This window comes from Choloepus didactylus, chromosome 21 (genome assembly GCF_015220235.1).
Source record: "Choloepus didactylus isolate mChoDid1 chromosome 21, mChoDid1.pri, whole genome shotgun sequence".
Lineage (NCBI taxonomy): Eukaryota > Metazoa > Chordata > Mammalia > Pilosa > Megalonychidae > Choloepus > Choloepus didactylus.
In genome coordinates this window covers 6165032-6187013 of record NC_051327.1, presented here as the reverse complement: position 1 = coordinate 6187013, position 21982 = coordinate 6165032, and the positions used below count along the sequence as shown (strand labels likewise).

Here is a 21982-nt window from a genome sequence, read left to right as displayed (position 1 = left end):
AGATAGAGAAATAGATCTGCCAAAAAAAAAAAAAAAAGACTAAGTGCTGATTTTTCATCAGACACCGTGGAGGCGAGAGGGCAATGTTACAATATATTTAAGACACTGAAGGAGAAAAATGCCAGCTAAGAATTCGCTATCCAGCAAAACTGTCCTTCAAAAATGAGGGAAAGTTTAAAACACTCACAGATAAACAGAAACTGAGAAAGTTCATTAATAAGAGATCAGCACTACAAGAACAACTTAAGTTTTGTTTTGCCAAAAATAAAAGACAGGAGAGAAAGGCTTGGAGGAGGGTACAGAAATGAAGAGTGTTAGTAAGGGAACTAAAAGGATAAATAGAAAAAATAGACTTGACAAATAAAAGCCAAAGGATCGAATTATTGAGGTAATGAAAGTCCTTTTAACACAAAATGCCAGTTAGCAGAAGGAATGATAGAATCTGGAAATCACCATTTTGCAACCCCCGGGTAGTGAATGATTCAGACAAGGATCACAATTGGATGCAACATCCACTAGGTTAAAGTTATTGGGAAGTAAAGCCAAGAATCACCTTACAAATTTCATACTCACCCAAATGTAGAATTACAATTGAGAGATGTGGCCGATGCCATTTAACCAAGTAAACAAACTTAGTATCATGAATAGTAAAAGAAACTGAAATCATATATGAACTATCTATGAAATGTTCCTGCCAAAAATGTTTGAATCTAAACATTTTTAATCTAATCTAGCTCCAGTCTAAAATTCATCTTCCGTTTACAGTAGTGCAACCAGTGATACCATGAGGAAACAATCACATTGCACACAGCATGTGAGACATTCAACAGGACAACTGGCCCACACTTTTCTCATAGTCACTGTCAGGGGTAAAAAGGCAAGGCGATTCTTCCAGATAAAAATAAGCTAACAATATGTAACAACCTATTGCTTTGTATGGATCATGTTTGGATATTGAGTATTTAACAAAAAAAAAAAAGCTAAAACAGGCATTTTAGGATAATTGAAGAATTTTTAATATGGATTGGATACTAGGTGATACTAAGGAATTATGGTTAATTTGTTTAGGCATGAAAATTATATTATGGTTATATAGGAGGATGTCCTTATGTTTTAAAGACAAATGTTGAAGAATTTAAAAGACAGTAATGTCAGTAACTTACTTGCAAATAGCTTACAAAAAAATTTACACACACACACACATATAAAGAGCATGCAATGCTCACTGAATTTTGCAACAGAGAGTTCCTATGACTATGACAAAAGCAGTTTCAGGGAGTAGTAGGAGCAGAACAACAGCACAATGTATAGAGGAGTGACTGGAAGGAAAGACTACAGTAGCCTCAGGTGAAGTAGACTCTTCTGTTAAGAACTTGAAAACAAAGAGAAATATAAGCAAGAGGAGAATTAGGGTAAAGGGTTAGCTTTTAAAGTACAAGAACAATGTCAGCATGTTCATGTACTAATGAGAATCAGTGAGAGAAGGAGGAGCTGGAAGTGAAAAGAGACGAAAAACTGTGTGCAGTCTCCATGGAGGCACAGGGGTGGGATCCAAAACACCCCCATTCTGGCTCTTCTACCGGGGAGAGTTGGAAGGGGGATGAGGAAGCAGGCAGTGAGGGCGTGAGGAGGGATGCAAGTTGAGGAAGTTCTTGTTGATGGCTTCTGCAAGGAGGAGGGAATAAGGTTCTTTACTGAGACCAAAAAAGGAGGTGGTTGTAGGGAGCATAAGAAGAGTCAAGTAGGTTAGGAATGACCACAATAGAGAATAAGGACGATGCTGATCAGGGAAATGAATTAATAATAATAGCTAATGTTTACTGATTTCTTACAATAGGCCAGGCACTTTGCTCATGTTTACATGTGTTATTTCATTTAATCCTTAAAAAGATTCCATGTAAAAAGCATTATTCTCCCTCTTTTGGAGAGAGTAAAAGTAAAATTAATCTTTAGTTTACAGTAGTGCGACAAGTTAAGTGATACCATGTATCACTTTTTGGAGGACAAGTGTGAAATTCAGAGGATTTAAGTACCTTACCCATCGTCACCACTGGAGGCAAACAAGACTCCAAGAGCCTTTGTGGTAACCATCATCCCACATTGCCTTTCATGGATGGAACTGTCCAGTAGTGTTGAAAACCCGTCTAAGGAAGGAGATTATACATTTGTGAACAGTATTATGCTAAGTACGTGGTGGTGGTTTGTTTTTTCATTTTTAGTAATATGTAACATCTCTGGAATAAGCAAGGAGATGAATGGTTTATTTGACTCTGTTGGAGAGCTTGTGTAGAGGAGGGTGAAAAGAAATTGAAAGTATTGGTAAGAAAGGGTTGAGACGGTAGATTATAGAAGGAAGTGGAGAAAGAATATAATGATGCTCTGAATTGAATTGTAGAATGGAAGATAATGGAAAAGTCGTTACAATGGTGTTCTCAAACAGGGTGGGGAAGTAGGTGCAGTAGGAGTAACAACAGAAAAAGATCTGAAAGAGCAGAGATTGAGATCAGTGGATGCATACAAGTACTCACAACTTTAGAGGAGGTGGAGGGATGGGTGATGAGATCAGGATATGGGTGGATAAAAGTAGGAGTGGCAAGATTGGGATTAGAACCCAAGACTCCTGACATAATTCAGGGATTATCTGCCACTATACAACTTCCTTGTGTGGAAGTCTTACCTTCCCAAATAACTAAAAGTACTCACACTTCACAGACTGTATTTTGCACATGTAACGTGGCCCCTAGTGCTTTAAATCAAGTCAGTCCAAAATTAGGATCTGTCAAGTGAATGAATGAAGGAAAGGATAACATGGCTTATAACAAAGGATAGCCAAGACCATGAACATCTTGGGGCAGGGAGGTCTATGTTTTGTTCATCTATGTATTCTCAGCACCTGGATCAGTAGCTGGCACGTGGCGGATGCTGGCTTATTGTGGATGGTTGAGTGAATGGGACCTGTCACAACATCATAAAGAACAATTAAAGGCCAGCCTTACAACTCAGGTTACACAGCCACTTTACTTAACCCCCAGTGTGGGGAACTGAGTCTTCCATGTTGCCTGAGGCATATCTGGGGTGGTGGCTTAGAACACTGAGCCACAGGCCTGTATAGATGCCATGCAGGCCCGCCCTGTAAAGATGTGTGTCTTGTGACTATGATGACGATGTTTACCACTGTCTTAAACCTAGATTGTATACACCTGATGTAAACATAGGTAGCTGGTGTGCTCTCCCACCTGAGGACCTTTAGCATGTACACCTAACCTTCTGAAATAAATAGCTGGAGCAAGGATGCATTGGCGTCCACTTAGCATGAGATGCAGTGGGCCCCCTGCTCCCTTAACTCTTAGCTTTGTGTCCGTGTCTCATTCCTGCACCGCCCTGTCAGCAATAAGTGGCACCCAAACAGGGCCCTTAAGAACCAGACCTAGTTCCTGACAGAAGAATCGCTTGAACGACTGAGGTACAGCGGCGCTGGATCTCGGGTGGAGGTAACGGCCGTGTTTGTATGCATTCCATTGTAGAACGACTCCCGAGCATTATAAGCAGGGTAATGGGTAATGTTGAAGGACACAATAAATATGTTTCCTGTATTTCCCTCTTACAGCAGCTGCTGCAGGCCAGCGGTGTCAAGGTGGGGGAGTCACAAATCTTAGAATTGCTACCAGGTTATTGAAAAATACTGCTCTTGGTTCCCTACCCTTGGCTCCCTTGAACTGCAGGACTGGGAGCAGGTGGGTAAGGAATTGAAACAAAAACACATGCAAGGTGTTCGTATTTTGCCTTGCCTTGGCCCTGAGGGACAAAAGGCCACCTTACAACCTTATGTGTCTGCTCTGCCTCTTAATCTTTGGGGCAGAGACCTACTTGAACAATGGGGTGCTACTGTACATATCCCTCCTCCTAGTGGAGTGTACGGTATTCAAAGCCACAACATAATGGCAAATACTGGGTATGTCCCTAGCCATGGGCTTGGCATACATTTGCAAGATACCCCTTCACCCACCCAAGTCTCACCAAAATGTGATCAATTTGGTTTAGGATATAAACCTCTTTAGTGGCAGCCGCTGTTTATTTGCGTCCCCAACCTGTCCCATTAGTATGGACTACAACAAAACCGGTATGGGTAGAGCAGTGGCCGCTTACAAAAGAAAAATTAGAGGCTTTACATGAATTGGTTCAAGAACAATTGTCCTTGCAGCATATCGAAGAGTCTTTTAGTCCTTGGAATTCTCCTGTGTTCCCAATAAAGAAAAAATCAGGAAAATGGAGAATGTTGACTGACCTAAGAGGTGTTAATGCTGTCATTCAGCCCATGGGACCTTTACAACCTGGGCTCCCCAATCCTAGCATGATTCCTGAAAACTGGGCTTTAGTGGTCATTGATATAAAAGACTGTTTCTTTTCCATCCCTTTGGCTGATCAAGATAAGGAAAAATTTGCTTTTACTATTTTGTCACTTAACAATAAAACCCCTTCTAAACAATATCAGTGGAAGGTTTTACCACAAGATATGCTAAATAGTCCTACAATATGTCAATATTATGTTGACCGTGCTTTACAGCCTGTCTATTTAAATTTTCCTAAAGCTTATATAATCCATTATATGGATGATATTTTGTGCCCTGCACCTCAGAAGACTGAAGTAGAAGCTTTGTTCTATGCTGTTCAAAAAGCTTTACAGAATGTAGGATTGCATATTGCTACTGAAAAAGTGCAACATACCTTACCTGTACAGTATTTGGGTTCTAGTATCAATAAACTCACAATTCAACCCCAAAAAGTACAACTCCGCAGAGATGCTGTTACCATCTTAAATGATTTACAAAAACTACTAGGGGATATTAATTGGCTTTGCCCCAAAGTAGGTATAGCTAATTATGAGCTTTCCAACCTATTTTCTCTCCTTTGTGGAGATTCTAAATTAAACAGCCCTAGATCTTTAACTTCAGCTGCAGAGAAGGAATTACAATTAGTGGAAGCTAAAGTTCAACAAGCTCAGATATCCCGTGTTGATCCTACACAACCTTTATCTCTACTTATCTTTTCCACTCCCAAATCCCCCACAGGCTTGCTTTTGCAAAATGATAAGCTTGTAGAATGGATCTTCTTGCCCAATTCTTCCATAAAATCCATTTCCCCTTATGTAGATCTCTTAGCTACTTTAGTTGCTCAAGCCAGAAAAAAGGCAAAACAACTCAATGGTTTTGACCTTCATTTAATTGTGCTCCCTATAACTGCTAAAGAACTCTCAGTTATTTTGCAACAACATCTAGCTTGGCAAATTGCTCTAGCTGACTATGTCTGCCAGGTGGATAACTAATGAATGGACAATGGGTACTTTATTAACATGGGGAAGAGGTTATGCTTGTGTTTCCCCAGGTGACTGACTAGCACCACTTTGGATACCGGCCCGACAACTGAAGCCGTACCATGAACCCAGCAAAGAAAAGAAAATTCCTATGGGACATCGAGACACCAGTGATGTAGTTCCAGGGTCTGACACTGAAGACAACAGTGATCGGGCCAACACCCCGAACTAGGGAAGCCTGACATCCAACTTGGGGGCAGATAAAGAAATTATGTCAGGATGCTGAAAAACAAGTCCAACGAGATAAGCTGCCTATGACAGGTTCTAACCTGATGGCAGCAATGTTGGCTCTTATTGCTGTTGCTGTGAATATATCTCTGGCATGTGCTCATTCTGGAAATTATACCTATTGGGCTTATATTCCTAACCCCCCATTGCTGCAACAAGGCAACAGTTCATTCAGTTTTCCCTCCTCCTTATTTTGGCTGCCTGGGTCCAAACCATTGTTGGGCATGGAGGCCACCGGGCATAGGCTGTCAAGGAGACAAAACTAACCCTCTTGGGGGGCGTTGCCCCTCCCTTACATCACCCTGTATGGCCCCAGAGGATGGCTGGTTAGCCAGAGATGGGTAAGATTCCTCAGGGAGGGAACAACCTAAGACAGGCACAGTCGCAGAGGGGCCATCAGGAGAAAACTTGGGGGCCAACAGAGGTGGGGCACAGAACCTCACCCCCCCAGCTTTGCAAGGGTCTGAACCCTCACCCCTGTTAAGGGAGGTCTCCTGCCCCCATGGCTACTTTGTTTCCCACGCCCGGCTCAGATCGGAGCCCAAGTGGCAGACAGAGATCTGACCAGCAGCTAAAATAAAAAGGGGGATATGTGGGGAACTGAGTCTTCCAAGTTGCCTGAGGCATATCTGGGGTGGTGGCTTAGAACACTGAGCCACAGGCCTGCATAGATGCCATGCAGGCCCGCCCTGTAAAGATGTGTGTCTTGTGACTATGATGACGATGTTTACCACTGTCTTAAACCTAGGTTGTATACACCTGATGTAAACATAGGTATCTGGTGGGCTTTCCCACCTGAGGACCTTTAGCATGTACACCTGATCTTCTGAAATAAATAGCTGGAGCAAGGATGCATTGGCGTCCACTTGGCACAAGATGCAGTGGGCCCCCTGCTCCCTTAACTCTTAACTTTGTGTCCATGTCTCATTCCTGCACCGCCCTGTCAGCAATACCCCAGGAGTTCACATCTCTGTTGAGAGGCCTTAAATAAATCTCTTACTCTAAGACCTCAAAGGACAACATGAGTTGTTGAGGGATATGGAACTCATAATTAAGCTGCCATGTTTGTTTTGATCCAGATGGGGTTTGTACAAGGATAGTCAAAGATCTTCAGTGGGCAACTTGTATGGATTTAACTAGAAGGAAAGCACAGAAAGAGACTATCCAATACCTGTATAATGATGTGCTCATGTCTCTGGTACAAGATATGACAAATGTTGCATTCTAGGGCCTTGTTTCTTATGATGGTAGCAGCATGTTCTGGACAGCACAGCATACAGTGATAGATCACTGACCTTACCTCTACAGTCAGCGTCTCTGCCTTTCTTCCGGTGTGGTCTGGGAACCAGGCCAAGGAGGTCTTCTCATGTTTACAGGTTGGCAGCCTTTATTTCTTTGGTTTTGGGGCAAATACAGTGTTCTTCTGGAAAATGGGAGCAGATGGATTAAATTTAGTCTTTGGTCCCATTTGTCAGCCCATGGGCTTAAAATATCCAGGCACAATAGCTTTAATCATGCCAATAATAAGAACAAGAACCATAGACTTGAGTACAGATAATGTGCCAGGCACTTATCTTGTCAGCACTTTACTTATGTTACCTAAGTGTGCTTAATTTTATAGATGAAGAAATTGAGGTTGAGACATTTTAAGTAAATTGCCCAAGGTTAGATAATTTCTAAGTGGCAGAACTAAAACTTGCCCTCTTTCTCCTAATTCTAAACTTTATGCTATATGTCCTCTGTTTTGAATTAGTTAAATTGGATTTTAAATTTGGGTCTGGGTGAAGGTCAGGTACCACACAATGGGAAACCAGGGCCATAATGCATGAGAAAAGACAGTTTGTTATTCAACAGGTCCCAGAGAGAGAAGGGTGCCATGGGGTGTTGATGGGAAGCACAGTTGGCTTGGATGTGGGGAGTGGAGGGGTACTCAAGCAGCAGATGGGAAGCACATGAACAGAGCAAGAGGGCCCCATGGGCTTGCTCCTTTATTTTGGTCCAGGGTTGGAGATTAGTATATTTCCCACAGAAAATCAAGGATTGGATAGTTTAAAGCAAATATGTGTGAAAAGGGAAAGAGGTCTGGGGTCGAGGTGGTCCGTGGATGGTGGGGATGGTTAGCTTATCATTTGGTTTTTGCGGTGAGGCATGTGGGTGATGTGGGTAGCATAGATGTGGCTTTAAACTCTGGGAAATCTAGGTCCCAGGGCTGGAAAGCTGTTCATTGGCTAAGCCAAAGGTCAGTGTTGAGGCAAGTGGATTAGCCAAAGTAAGATGGATGCTGAGGCAGCACACTCAAAATTTTAATAGTCAGGACATCCTACCTCAGGAGCAAAAGACAATAAGGTAGCTGAATGTTCTCTTTGGTGAATGGGTATTTATAATTAATGGGTATCTCTTCCAAACAGAGATGGAAGGAAGCGACTATTTATTAGGCTCCAGGACTGTAAGGATATTTTCATAGAGGTTTTGTGTGGTGTTTTCTCACCTACTCTGCCCAACTACTACATGCATTATTAGTCCCATTTTACAGAGGAGAAATTTGAAGCTCAGGGAGGTGAAGGCGAAGACACAATCTCTACACTTAATTGAAGTGGGGGGATTCTGAAAGAACTGCCTTTAGAAGCAATGACATTATTTCGTCAGAATGAGCAATCATTCATCTACTCAAGGGATCTGTCACCAAAAAGGCCCCAGTCATCTCTAAGCCAAAGCAGCCATCAAATACTGTGAACCATGAGGAAGCAAGTATGAAAGTCTAAGGGAATTTGAGAACCAGACAGAAGAGTTTGCAATAAGCAAGCAAAGGAGCTACCAGGTTCCAAAGAAGGGCAGCAACATAATGAACACAGTTGCCCCACTACAAGGCTTGACAAGAGTAGGCCTATGGCCCAGAAGAGAGAAGGCTGGAGGCAGGGAGACTGCAAAGAAATCCCCTACTCCCATCCATCTACAGTGGCAAGAGGGACAGAAAGGAAGTGGCAAATCCAAGTGGCATTTTGAATGGTAGATTCTTGTTAAATACCTTTGCTGAATGCCTACAAGGTACCAGATGCTTGATCTGTATTTTCTTACCTTATTTTTTACCAAATATTTTTAACATAGAAACCATTATTGCCCCCATTTTTACAAATGAAGAAACTGAAGCTCAAGAGAGGTTAACTATCTTGTCCTTGTAAACTGCCTGACCAGAATTCAAACCCAAACACTTGGCTCCAAGTCCAATATTCTTTCTTCTTCTTAATGATCCCTAGAAGGTGTTTAAGGGAAAGAAAACGCGATGCTTTCAAATCTAAGAAACCAGTAGAATGATGGTACCCAGAAGTAAATGGAAAAGGAACTTGGATAAAGGCCTTAGGATATCATATTAATAAAGTGAATATTTATCTACAATATTTCCTCTTCTTTCTCACTATAATAAATAAACAATACAAGCTGTGTACAAGGGAACATGAGAAAAAAAGAAGTTACAAGGCTTGCCTCTAAGGAAATGATTTTTTTTGTGAATGTAATCTAAGAATTGAACATTAAAATGTTTTTATGCAATTATATCAAAGAACGGGAGAGAATAGTTCATCCAACAAATATTTATTGAGTACCTACTATGTGCCAAATACTGTTTGAAGCCCTAGGTATACAATAGTGAATAAATCAGACAAGAGCTCTACTGTCACAGAGCTCTCATTATAATGGGGAGACAGGAAATAAACAAGCAAATTAATCAGCAGGCAGCACAGATAATAGTGTGAGTAAGGGAGGAAATGAAACAAGATGATGTTTTAAAGAACGACTAAGGCCACAGGTAGGCATGGTACAGTCGCCAGCTGTCATGGCTCCATGCCTTGGGAAGTGGAGAAGAGGCAGGGCTTCTCAGCCACGGGCCACACCGAGCCAGACTTTTGGCTCTGAACAGGTGTTCATGGGGCAAAAAGGACAATGATCCTCCATGTGATGGAGAAAAAAGCCAACCAACCAATCTCCCAGAAGCACAAAGCATTCTCCTGTCCCTCAGACATTGCCTGCTTATGGCCCTATCCAGCCTGCTTCACCTGCAGCCAAGGGCCGGGAACCCAGAAGGGAGACACTCCCAGCAGGGCATGGTGTGAGGGGAGAGGGGGACAGAGGGTTTCATAAATGAACTTAGAGCAATACTGAGAAATGGTGGAGGGAGGAAGAGGGTTGGAGGGCCAGGGGCTGGTCCTAAGAAGAGGAAGCAGCAGCTTGTACAGTAGCTGAGAAAATAGTTTTGATTTTTTTAAAAGTGTAAAATATTTTGGAAGGGAGAGTGAACTCTTTTAACACTTTGAATAATTTAGAGTTTTATAAAAATCAGCCCCTTGTTTTATTCACGATTTCTGCTCCTTTAAGGGAGCATCTGCTGGCTGCCAGGCACTGTGGGGAAGGGCAGAATAAAACTGTGTTTGTGAACTTGATGCCAGAGCGAGGATTTACATGAGGTCAAGATACCACTGCCAATGTGGCTATTCCCAGGGCTCTTTAAGTCTGCTCAAATAAAGTTTAGAGAGGAAAAAAAAAAAAAAAGAATGACTAAGGGCAGGGGTAGGATGAGGAGTGCTATGATAGAACAGGGAAATCAAGGAAAAGCTTCTCCGAAGAAGGGACTTTTTTAATTGAAACCTAATGAATGACAATCCATTATGTGAAAATCTATGGTGACACATTCCAGGCTGAGAGATCAGCAAATCAAAGGTCCTGAAGTAGGAATAAGCTTGGCATGTCTAATGAACAGAAGAAGTGAGAAAAATGTCAATAAAGGGAGGTATAAGGGAGGGAAAGGGGATTCTTGTTTCTGTTTCTCCTTTTTATTTTTTTATTCTTTAGTCTTTTATTTTCTTCCTCTTCTTTCTTTTTGGGAGAAATGGAAATGTTCTCATACAGATTGTGGTGGTGAATGCATAACTATGTGATTATACCAGGAGCTTTTGATTGTTCACTTAGAATGAATTGTGTAAATAGTACTGTTTTTAAAAATCAACAGAAAGGTACAAGTGCTGGAGAGGGTGTGGAGAGAGGGATGTACCTATTCACTGTTGGCAGGGAAGTAGAACAGTGCAGCCCTTCTGGAGGGCAGTGTGGTGGTTACACAGGAGGCTAAGTATAGTGTTGCCATATGATCCTGCAACCCTGGTATATACTTGGAAGAACTGAAAGCAGGGACATGAATAAGTATTTGCACACTGGTGTTTATGGTGACAGAATTCATGCTTTGCAATGGATAGAGGTGGCCTAAGGGTATATCACTGGGTGAACAAAAGGGTGAACTGTGGTGTATACATAAAATGGAATACTGAGAGGCTGCAGGAAGTAGTGAAGTTGTGAGGTATGCAGCAAGATGAATGAGGCTTGAGGACATTATGTTGAGTGAAATAAGCCAGAAACAAAAGGACAAATATTGTAAGTCCTCACTAATATAAACTAAATATAATGAGCAAATGATGAGAACTGAATTTGAGAGCATAGGTTATCAGGGGATAAAAGGTGGGCAGAGATTGGGCAGTAGACAATGCAGGGGTACAGAATGTTCGATAAGGCTAATGGTAAAGATTGCTAGATTGTAAGCTCTTGCAGTAATCACATCTATTCCAGAGTTTTAACTGTTATTTAAGAGATGTTTGTTTGGTGCAAAGTTTATGTTTTCTGTAGCATATTATCTAATTTAACCTGCACGGTCAGTTTATTTAAACCACATAATTATATGGAACCTAGAATAGCAAATGAGATCGTGTTATTTTGTATAGGTTAATGTAATATCTTGATGCATCCCAGAGTATTTTGGGCAGAAAATAAAAAAGTATTTGCAAAGTCTCCTTGAGGGATTGGGAAAAATATCAAAGTATTAAACTTCCCTACCTGGGAATTCCTGATATTCTTGCAAGCATTGAGGACTCCCAATATAATAAGTCAAGCCCTTGATCTTGGGGCTTGCCCTTATGAAACTTATTCCTGCAAAGGAGAAGCTAAACCTACTTATAATTATGCCTAAGAGTCACCCACAGAGAACCTCTTTTGTTGCTCAGATGTGGTCTCTCTGTCTCAGCTAACTCTGAAAATAAACTGCCTACCCTTCCCCATACATGGGACATGACTCCCAGTGGTATAAGTCTCCCTGGCTATGAGGGACAGGACTCCCAGGGATGAGCCTGACCCTGGCATTGTGGGATTGAGAATGCCTTCTTGACCAACAGGGGGAAAATAAATAAAACAAAATAAAGTGTCAGTGGCTAAGAGATTTCAAATAGAGTCAAGAGGTCATTATGGAGGTTATTCTTATGCATTACATAAATATTCATTTTTAATTTCTAGTGTATTAGAATAGCTAGAAGAAAATACCTGAATCTGTTGAACTGAAATCCAGTAGACTTTATTCTTGATGATGATTGTATAGCTATATGCATATCGTGTGACCATGTGATTGTGAAAACCTTGAGACTGACATTCCCTTTTCCAGTGTTTGGGCAGATGAGTAATAAAGACAAGACAAACATATATATAAATAATAGAGGGGATAAGCGGTATGGGATGTTTTGAGTGTTCTTTATTTTTATCTTTTTCTTTATTTTGGAGTAATGAAAATGTTCTAAAATTGAATGTGGCAATGAATGCACAACTATATTATGATACTGTGAGCCACCGATTGTATACTTTGGATGGATTGTATGGTGTGTGAATATATCTCAGTAAAATTGCATTTAAAAAAAAAAGTGAGCAAGGGAGAGAAGAGTGGTAGGAGATGAGGCTGGAGAATTAAGCAACAGTGAGAATATGTACTCATTCCTGAATGCTCATTAGAATCACTCTTGGCGGGGGGTGGGGGAGTGTTAAAAAATACAGATGCCTGGGCCCTACTGCCAGAGAAGCTGACTGAGTTGGTCTGGGGTGGGACTCAGGCATAGGTGTTTTGATAAGCTCCCTGGGAATTCTGATGGGTAGCCAAGACTGAGATCCTCTGATATTGAGACTTCAGAGATCCTGGATTAAGCAGATTGTGTGTGAAAGATTGGACGTGGATGAGACAGTTAATGAGAGCTAAGCCCAACAAGCTGATAAATTTCAAGAAACAACTGCTTATTCTGAGCAGTCTTAATTGCCAGATCTCCTGAGAACATACAAGCATTGCTTGCCAAGAAAACTTGGCCCAAAAAGCACCAACTAATAAAAGGTCAAGTCTTTTCCATCTTTCAAGCTAGTTAACAGGTATTGAAGCTGTAATATGTGCCAGACATTGTGTGCTGAGACTTCACTATATGTTTTCATTTTATCCTCACAACCTTTTCCTCATATCTGTGAGGAAGACCCAGGGTAGAGACAAAAACACTATGTCTTTCAGAGGTTGTGTCTTGCATAATGTCACACACTTATTAAATGGCAGAGCTGGAATTTACTTAGGTCTCTCTGATTCCAAAAGTCTGTGGCCATAACCTAGACCTGGTTTGTTGAAGTTAAAAAATGACCAGCCTGATTTTTGTTTTGTTTTGTTTTTCAAGTGCTACTGCTCCTTTAGATAAGTGCTCCTGGTTTCTTTATGAAAGACTTCCTGAAATAAAATGTATCTAGGATAATCTAGTAAAACAAGCTGTGGGAGACATTACCCAGCTATCCAACCCCCAGGCAATGGTAGAATGTGTACTAGGTCCATGTCCCAAGTTCCAGCCAATGAATTGTGAGCAAGAATGTGTCATTTCCAGGCTATAGAATTTAATTGTTCTCTTTTCTGTACCTACTGGTAATCCTTCAAATAATGGTTGTTCCATCAGTCAGGATCACAGAAGACCGCTCAGCTGACCTGTTATGGACACATAGTAAGAGCAAGAAATAAACCTTTGTTGTTTTATAAACTACTAATATTTGGAAGGTTATTTGTCACTGCAGCATAGCATAGTTTATCCTGACTGATACCAATTGAATCCTCCTTCCCTGAGTTTGACTAGGGCTGACAAATCCATGGCTACGTATGCAAGACACATGACCAAAATTGTGTGTTGTGTGTGTGTATTATATTTGCTGCAAATAAATATAATAATTTTGAAAATTCCAAGTCCATCAGTGGAAAGCATTCCCCTAGATATTTTTTCAGTGCAAGGATATCAGTTGTTAAATTTAACAAGGCAGTTGAATGGAAAACTAAAGTGTAGCTACAGTTCAGGCCACAAATTCTTCCCTTGGCAGGAAAGTGCATATGTGAGCTAAGCTAGGGCAAAAGGAAGGGCCCTAAAAGAAGAGCCTATACATATCAATGTTGCTATTGGAGAAATTCATTCATTCATTCATTCATTCAACAAATATTGTTTGAGAAAGCTACTATGTGCCAAGTATGGTCCAAGGGGCTAGAGTTAGCAGAGTGAACACAACAGACAAAAACCCCTCCTCTCAATGAGTTTATATTTCATTGGAGTGAGGAGAGGTAACAACAAGTCTCCAAAAGCATTTAGTTGTGCCAGTAAAGTCTCTTCCTAAGTCTCATGATCCGAGCACCCAGTTGAGTAAAAGAGGAATGTGGAAAGCCAACCTCCCTCTTGCCTCTATATTTAGGGTGAAACCTAAAGCAATATGCATGGTAATCCAACCTATATCAGCTGGGGCCCTGAAATACAGACCATTAATTTGGCTTAAACTCTTAAATACTGGTTTTTTATTTCCATTCACAGGAAACAACAGCTCTTTCTTTTTGTGGCTGCACCTGGGGGCCTGCCTACTGGCCTAGAAGTGGAGTTGATGTTTTGATCACTACATCTGGCATCTAAGGTTCCCTTCACCCCCTTGAAAACCTCTAAAGATGTGATAGTACTGTTTAAGAACAAACACTCCCTAGGGCAATAATACACTCAGACCATAAGGGTAGGGTTTAAAGTCAATGGGAACGCTGTCTTTGACTAATGTCACCAATTCTTCTCTTTATACCTCAAACCTGTGATTTCTGTTAGAAAAGGCCTGAGCCTTATCAGGTCATCATTCAGTTGGTTTGGCCTTCATCAAGTAACCTCCACTCAAATAAGGGTATAGGGACAGACAATAGTTTAAGAGTAAAAAGCACTCAAGACAAGAATTCAAATTCAACACGTATTTACCAAAGGATCACTGAAGGTAAATAGAACAAGTTTATAGTGTAAAAATAAATTGATACATTACCAAACCTGGGGACTTCTGTCCCTTCTAGATGTAGTTGGGTATGAGATCAGAAGACCCTTCCAGTCTAAGTTATGGAGTATTGATAGAGCCTTGATATGGGGCACATTCAATTAAGTCATATTCTGTTTTTATGTTTGAACCATGGGTCGTGAGCTACAGGTGGTGAACCATGAATGAGTCAAAAAAAAGGAGGGTATTCACAGCGTTATCAGAGATTCAAACTTAACCTTGAATGTTTGCAAAACTTTACTGAAAATAATTCTATTAATTAAGCTATGCCTTCTATAAGAGCAATATAATATAACCTTTACTTATGTAAAAACTAAAAATTAGAAGAAAGATTACTTTTATATAAAATACTTTTATATATATAATTACTTTTATATATATAAAAACTAAAAATTAGAAGAGAGATTACTAGTATAATTTTCTTATTTCATTCTATAGTTATTTTCACCATTACATCATGTTGATAAGCATACATTTGATCAAAACTGTATTCAGCTTTGTTACATTACTTATAACTCAAAGTAAGAGCTACAGCCCCATTCTGTTTTCTTTTTACACAGAGAACAAGATGGTTACATGTTATCTATATCTAAGAAGGTTGAGAAGGGCTTTCTGCTTTCCTGAAAATATTCACAGCTTTTAACTGTTTAACTTCTCCTCCAGTTACAATTTTCTACTATAGGACTTGAAGGATATGAATCATCTGTCCCAGTTAGTATGGTAAGGCCTTTCCACTTTCTATTATTTGGAAATTGTACTTGAGTGTTTTGTGGTAAAAGTTCTGTTAAATATGCTTCTATATCAGAAGGAATTACTGGTTCTTCACTATCACAACAGAAAGCATCAGGTGGTATATGAGAGCAACAAGGCTCCCCAGCTGTCTCATCCTTACAGTGAGAGAAGGAGTCAGCATCTTCATTATCAGATTACTCAGTAGAGATATTATCCTTCAGCACTATCTGGTCTGTTTGCATAGAAAATACTGCAAATGTGATCAGCTATTGGCTAATGTATGTGCCATCAATTTCAGGAGAGTTGAAGACAGAGAATGAGCACCCCATCTCTTTTAATCCAATAACTATAAGCTGTTGTGTATCTGTGCCTTGTGCATCTCCATAATCCTGAATAAAATCTGGTACAAGAATTTCAGTAAAGTTTTGCAAACATTCAAGGTTAAGTTTGAATCTCTGATAACGCTGTGAATCTGGTACAAAGTATGTAAATATTTACAAATATGTGAGGAGTAAATGTGCCCTAAATAATCACTGGCTTCAACCAAAGTACAGACAGATACAAACACAAGAGTGGAGAGGTCAGTTCAACTTCCTGTCTTGCCTCATGGCTTCTTTTTGATACAATGCATCATGGGCCAAAATGCCACAGTGATGATTTTAACACTTTACTAAAGGCCGATCCCAAGTAGTTGTTCCTATACTAGTAAAGCGCAACAGCAAATGATGGTTGATTAACTGATTGTCAAATACCACTTCTCACTAAGAGAAACCAGGACTCCTTGAAGAAATGACTGATTTTAGGACTCGGACAGGAAGTGTACAAGATGAACTTGAGATATCTTATTGTGCCGGAAAGAAAGCAAGCTTTCAAAGACCAACGGAATCATGTCAAAAGGACACAGAGTCAGCCTGAAGTTTCTCCCACAAGGCAAAATTGAGACCATTGAGCATTTTTTTAAAATGACTATAATTGGATTAAACATCTCATATATATCTATACACCTATACATATATATTTATGTTCATGTTCATAATGACACTTTAAAAATTCACTAGTCACCATTATTACAGGAAAAAGAATCAAGCATTAAAATAAGACTTGACCCTATGCAAGTTACTTAACCTCTCCAAGTTCCTGTTTCTTTATTTATAAAATAAAAGTACGAATAGTACTTACTTAGGATTGTGAGGATTACATGAAACAATAGCATATGGGATCACAGGAAATTATGAGGTACTAGATGCATGTAAAGGAGAGCTGTTATTACTATGTGGACAGTTTCCAGGTGAAACAGATCTCTGAGGATTTATAGATGTCTGGTTTCTAGGGTGCTGTGCTTATGAGACCCTGAGGAGCAGGTCAGCATTCTCAGCCTCTGATCCAAGGAGCTTAAAAATGAGACCAAGCATAGATTCTCTATTCTGATATAATTCACAATCTCAACCTTGAAACCTCTGCTGGGTTCTAATTACCATAGCTCCTCAATTGCCAGGGATGGAGTATCCTCCCCACAGGCACAGCTAATGATCCAAGTTGCATGTCCATATGCCCCCTAGGGTCTCCTGCATAACGAGATCCCTGGTGCTTATCAACACTGGAAGAAATAGTGGCCCTTCCCAAAAGGACCATTAGAGGGCTGATGGGAATCCAGTGGTGACTTATTATCTTGCCTTCCCAATTTAAACAAGAGGCTTTCATAGGGTACCCAAATAACCAAGTAAGAAAACTTATAAGCATACTGTCACTTATATCCCACTCTTACAATCCAAATGTTGCATTCAGAGACCTTGTAGATGCTCAAAAAGTCAAATGGACCCCAAGTGGCCATGGTTGGATGACCTCTGCCTCAAATTCTGGATGAAATTACTGAGAAGAGAGAATTTCTGAGAAGTGGAATTCAGGGGCAGTTTGTCCAGGAATTAGTGATTTTTTTTCAGGACATGCCTAAGAGAGAAGATTGGGAATGATTTCATGTCCCCAGCTCCTGGCCTGGAGCCTGGTGTATAACAAGCATTTAATAAGTGAGATAGAAATCTAGGATTGTCTCCCTTGCAAGCAAATTCTGGGAATAGCTTGTCCTCTCAACTATATGGCTATCATAGTAGTTGCCATGTTGTTCTTGACCCCATGCAGGGTGGGTCTGAATTAAATTACTGGAGCACTATATAAGCTCAGACAGAAGAAGTGAGCTTGCTACAGCCAAGAGGGACACTTTGAAGAATGCACAGAAGCTGAGAGAATAGCTGCAGCTGAGAGATAGTTTGAAGGGGCTGTTGAAAGCAGACTCTTGCTCCGGAGAAGCCAAGAGAGGACAAACACCCCAAGGGCAACTAAGAATGATATTTTTGAGGAACTGCAGCCTGGAAAGGAATGTCCTGGGAGAAAGCCATTTTGAAACCAGAACTTTGGAGCAGAAGCCAGCCATGTGCCTTCCCAGCTAACAGAGGTTTTCTGGACACCATTGGCCATCCTCCAGTGAAGGTACCTGACTGCTGATGTGTTATCTTAGACACTTTATGGCCTTAAGACTATAACTGCATAACCAAATAAACCCCCTTTTATAAAAGCCAATCCATCTCTGGATTGCATTCTGGCAGCATTAGCAAACTAGAACGGGTCTCCTTAGCCTCTTTTGGTCTGTGACAGTTTTTAAAGACATTTCTCGTTTTTGATGACCTTGCCAGTTTTGAGGAGTGCTATTTTAATTTGACCTTGTCTGATGTTTTTCTCATGGTTGGACTGGAGTCATGGGGAGTTTGAGTGGAAGATCACAAAGGTGAAGTGCCCTCCTTGTCACATCTTACCAAAAGTGTCTGCTAACCACATGACATATCACTGTTGATGTTAAAACATTGATCACAGGCTGAGGTAGTGTTTTCCAAGTTTCTCCACTATGAAGTTACCTTTTCCCCCTTTCAGTATTCTACCTTTAGAAGTAAGTCACTAAACACATCCCAGACTCAAGGGAGAGTTAAGCTCCACTTCGCTGGGAGGTGTACTACTGTCCTAGAGCTGCTGTAGCAAAGTACCAGAACTGGATGGATGCTAACAATGGAAAATTATTCTCTGTAGGCTAGAGGTCTGAAATTGAGGTGCTGGCAGAACCATGCTTGCTCCAGAGTCTCTAGGAGAGAATCCTCAGTTGCCTCTTCCTGGCTTCTGGTGATCACCAGCTTCTGGTAGCATACTTCCAATCTCTGCCTGTCTTCACCTGGCTACCTCCCCTCTGTGCCGGTCAGTCTCTGTGTCTGAATTTCTCTCTTTTTATAAGCATGCCAGTCATATTGGACTAGGGTGACCTTCATCCAGTATGATCTCCTCTTGACTGATTACATCTGCAAAGAACCAATTTCCAAATAAGTCATATTCACAAGTACCAAGGGTTAAGACTTGAACATATATTCTGGGGGGAACACTATTCAGCCCACCACAGAGAGATTTACAGAAATTATTTAGAATTCTTCTGCCCCATTTATTTATATTGGTATGGACTTGTAGGTACTTATTTTTCCTCAGCAACTTTTAAAAAACTGAGTAGGCTGGTATTTGGAGATATTAAATGAGGCTGTTTTGAATTCCAAAATGGGTTCTTGAAACTCTTACTGTCATAAATAATCTTGAAAACAGGGCTCTCAATTGAAGAATGAGACTTTATATAAAACTTAGGGTATCTTTGTGTGCATCCTAAAGTTTGGCTATGAATGTCAAGAACCAAAACTAAGGGTAACTGAGAGCAAAGGGTGGGGGAGGACAGCATGATTATGTGAAAGCACTTTTACTGCCCCAAAGAAGATAAAGGTTAACTAGACAGTGAGTGGAGGATGATCAGATAAACTGAAACTGGAGTTTATTTGCCAGCAGGGTTACCTCATAAGGGACTCCATGCCTCACATATTCCAGGGCCAGACACACACCCCCACACACATATATGCTGTACATTAAGTCTGAGGGAGCCACAAGACTGAGATGCCCTATTCTCATTTCTAGGGTGACGCTCCAAAGACTGTTCATCCCCAGTATAGAGAAGTACCACCACACCCAATGTCAACATGCAGCCACACAGTACAAGAGAAATGATAGTATGGTAGAGAACTGGGACGACCGTGACCCCAGCTCCCTGTGGTGCCTCAACATGACTCAGGAGGGCATTGAAAAGTGTCCCAAGAAAAGTGCAGGAGTGGCTGTGAGGAGGCTGGCGGACAGGACTGCCTTGCATCAGGACTGTAAAGAGGACTGTAAAGAAGACTGTGGGGATACTTCACTGTGGATGCAGCAGGAAGGTACAGAAGTCAAGGATCAGTGAGGGTTACACATCTCAGCAGAAGCCAGCATGCACAGTTGTTGATGCCATGGACCAAGTTCTGCTCTCCAATCCCAGGACAATATATCAGTCCTCTGACTTATATACCCTCCCCAGGAAATCAGGAGGGAGAAGCAAAAGAGTCAGAACATTGACAGAGTTTAAACTTTGAATCTGCCAAATTTTAATACTTAAGTGATGGATTCTCCCCAAAAGTGGCAATATCAAGTGTTCCATTCTTAAGCAAAATGGGAATTCAAGAGTGAAAATAATAGCACGGTTATAGTGAAATAAAATAATATCAATCACACATCTGAGTATAATACCATATATTTCATGCCCCATTAGAAATAATTTATAAATGTTTCTGATTATAGAAATGCAGCAAAGCATGCTTATGATAGAAAATATTTACAATTTTGAAGAAAATTTGTAAAAAAATAAAATAAAAGTCACCCATAATCTAATTACCCATTATGGTAGATTGAATTATGTACCACAATTTAGTCATGTTCTTAATCCACATTCCCATGGGTGTGAACCTCTTAAAGGAGTCATGGGACCTCTTAAAGATGTTATTTTTAGTTAAGATGTGGCCCACCTGAATGAGGGTGTGTCTTAATGCAGACAACTGGCAACCTTGTAAAAGAAGATCACAGAGAGAAACAGGAAATCAGCGGGAACTTGGAAGAGAAAAGAGAGGACATCGCCATGTGACACAAGGCAGGGACACAAACCAAGGAACTCCAGGGCTGCCAGCAGCCAGATCAGGATGTGACAGACTGTGGGGAGAAAGCATTGCCTTGCTGAAGCCTACATTTTGCACTTCTCCAAGCCTGAAAACTGTGAGCCAATAAATTCCTGTGCTTTAAGCCAACCCATTGTGTGGTATTTGCCAAATCAGCCTGGAAAACTAAGACACCCATGCATATCATTGTTACTATTTTAGTGTTTTTCTTAATTCATACACATATTGTTTTAATGCCAGGACTGTTGCATTAAAACTGAGGTAGGCCCAATGGTAGAGCAAGGCATAAAACGTGGGTGTATGCACTGCGGCAGGTCAAGAATTTCTTTTTATGATAAGAAGAGAGACTCTTGGTAGTGGTGTGCTGAAGTCAGTTATGAGAATTGATTATGTGCATCTCTTCCCAATTTTGTGTTCAGTGACATCACTTTGGCAGCTTAAAATCAGTCATGATGGGAGTATTTACACAATGGAAATTGGCAAACATTACAAATCAGATCTTCTTTGGCTGGAGAGCCAGGTATTAAACATTTACTAACACACCCAATGCCCTGGAGTACTGACATGCCTTCCACCGTCATGCCATCCCTTAACCCCTGCTGTGATGCACTTCTGTGAGTAACCAAGAAAGCCCTCATGCCATTGTGTATCTTTGATCTTTGTAGAGTATTTGCATTGCTTATTTCCTAGTTCTATAGAAAAACAAAGTGAAAGGAATTTTAACCCTGAGTTGTCATTTTCATCTATCCTCAAAACTGCATTAGGTCCATTCTACCTCAAGAATATACATAAAATTTTGTATACTGTTTTTTGCCTAAACTATGAATTTTAATTGCACCCAGTTTCATCTCATGTGTGTTTTGTTACATGGACTAGAAGTAAATTAATAGTAAATCGTTCCTATTGCTGCTACTGCTCATAGCCCAAAGCCATCAGTAGTCTCTCCATTAATCACAGAATAAAGTCAAAACTTCTTCGCCTGTCATGCAAGGTCCTCCATAACCTGTCTTTTCATCCTTGTCACCCACCATTCCCCAACACAGAGCTTTGTTCTAGAGACTTGTCTATTTACCATCCCTGACCAAGTCTTCTCATTAGTCCCTTCTTGTCTTGATCCACACTGTGGTCTCTTTCTGAGTTGCTGGTAATCCTTTCCAACTCACAGTCTTGCCGTCCTCCAAAGCCCAATTCTAGTTTCATCTCCTCCAAGAAGCCCTCACAACCATCCCAGCCCACAGTCAGCAGTCATGTTTTTGAACCCCTGTGCAGAGGGTGGGGAGGAGGGTGTGCAGTGGAGGAAGAGGCAGCACTATCATTGGCCAAGCCTGTACTGTTTGCCACGTACTATACCAGATGCTTTAGATGATCTATATAATATATTCACAGCAATCTTATTGAGATGGCTCTGATTATTCCTGGTATACAGATAAGACATCTGAGACTC

General features: G+C 40.8%; 1 long non-coding RNA gene across 1 annotated transcript in view; it reads right to left on the bottom strand.

Moving 5' to 3' along the window:
• Positions 1 to 6985: 6985 nt before the first annotated feature.
• LOC119517032 overlaps positions 6986 to 21982 on the bottom strand; it is a 68637-nt gene continuing 53640 nt past the window's right edge. The window contains exon 3 of the long non-coding RNA XR_005213453.1: positions 6986 to 7022. This is a non-coding gene — a long non-coding RNA (uncharacterized LOC119517032). The remainder of the gene's footprint in view (positions 7023 to 21982) is intronic.